Source organism: Solanum pennellii, chromosome 7, assembly GCF_001406875.1.
Source record: "Solanum pennellii chromosome 7, SPENNV200".
NCBI classification, from domain to species: Eukaryota; Viridiplantae; Streptophyta; class Magnoliopsida; order Solanales; family Solanaceae; genus Solanum; species Solanum pennellii.
In genome coordinates, this window is record NC_028643.1 from 27,048,403 (window position 1) to 27,050,404 (window position 2,002).

A 2,002-nucleotide genomic window follows, 5' to 3' on the forward strand; every position below is an offset into this window, starting at 1 on the left:
TGTGTGTGTGTGTGTGTGTGTGTGTGTGTGTGTGTGTGCAATAAAAGTAGAAGACTAAGCAATCTTTCTATACGAAGGGTCTATGTATAGTCAATATATACGTATACTATGTGTATGTAGAGGTGTATGTAAACCTCCAATTAGATCCAATGAAAAATTTTTAGTTTTCTATTAAATTCGACCTAAGAATGTAATGATGTAAGCTAAGAAGCTAGTCTTAGTCCTCCAAGAGGACGCCGACGCCAGTTACGTCTAGGGGTTATTCCCGGATGTGACAAACTTGTTATAAGAGCATATTGTTGTATTATCTTTGAGTCAATGTAACTCTCAACCACGTCTATGCAAGTTCGTATTCGTAATTGTGAAGCATGCCACGTTTATGGATAGGAACCTACGTGAAACATAAGAAACTATCATTATCTTGCAAGTCAATATCGTGCCTTTGGATATGTTAGCTCTATGTGATTTTACATCTAATCATATTATTTTGATTATATAAAATATATACTTGAAGGAATGAGGCATGAAGACTTGAAGAAGATATTGCCAATGCGGGAGTTCCTCACCGTGGTGATCAAGTTCCCCCTCTTCAGGAAGATATGAATGATGACCAAGCTCTGGCGAATCCTCCTCCTTTGACGGATGAGAATATAAGGGCCTCTCTCTTCTAAATGGCCAAAGACATTACTACCTAATCACAAGCCGCCACTACTCAAGCTCAAGCCTTGACGGCCCAAGCTAATCGGGAGGCTGTACCAAGGGAAAAACAACAAGTTGCTACTATGGCCTCTCTTCTATGGGACTTCACTAGGATTAATCCTCCTACTTTCAATGGGTCCAAGGTTGAAGAAGACCCCTATGATTTTATTCATTATATCTACAATATTCTCTATTCTATGGGGTTGTCTACTACTGAGAAGGCCGAGTTAGCGACTTATCAACTCATAGATGTGACCCAAACTTTGTATGTCCAATGGAGGGACAATAGTATGTTAAGGGGTATACCAGTAACTTTAGAAGTGTTCAAGAAGGCATTTATTGGTAGGTTCTTTCTTAGGGAGAATAGGGAATCCAAGGTGGTGGAGTTCATCAACCTTCTCCAAGGAGGTATAAATATTCTTTAACACTCTTTGAAATTCAGTGAATTGTAAAAATATGCTCCTTCTTTTGTTTCCGAGCATAGGGATGAAATGAACCACTTTGAGATGGGAGTGTCAGATGACTTACAAGAAGAGTGCCATTCGGCTATGCTACATGACAATATGACCCTTGATCATCTCATGGTCCATGATCAACCAGTGGAAGAGGCAAGAGCTAAAAGGAAGAGTAGAGATGCTAAGAGGGCAATATCTTTTGATGGTGGTTCTTCTAAAAGTAGGCTAGAGATTCAAGACAAAAGAAGGTTCAAGAAGAGGCTGTCTAATCATGTTCCTTCCAAGTTTCCTAAGGCTCGTGATAATAGGGTGTCTAACCCTAAGCCTAAAAAGGGAAAGGGTACTAGTTCTCCAACTAAGAATCCTACTTGTGCCAAGTGTGGAAAGGGTAATCTTGGTGAATGTCTAGTTGGAACGGGAATTTGCTTTGATTGTGGCAGGAGTGGCCACAAGGTTAGGTATTTCCCTAATATGAAGGGTCAAGACAAAGGTAGTGTTCAAATTCAAGCTACTCGTTCTAATGAGTCTCTAAAGAATAATCATTTCTATGCTCTCCATTCCAGGTTTGAGCAATAGACTTCTCCCGACGTGGTGACCGGTATGTTGAAAGTCTTTTCTATTAATGTATACGCTTTACTTGATCCGGATTCCACTTTATCTTTTATTTATCCCTTGATAGCTAAGAGTTTGAAATCTTACTCGACATTCTAAATGAAAATTTTGTGGTGTCTACCCCGGTGGGTGAGTCAGTTGTTGGAAAAAGAGTATATAGGAATGTCCTCTAATGTTGCCTAATAGAGCTGCTTATGTTGAACTAGTAGAACTTGATATGTTTGATTTTGATGTCA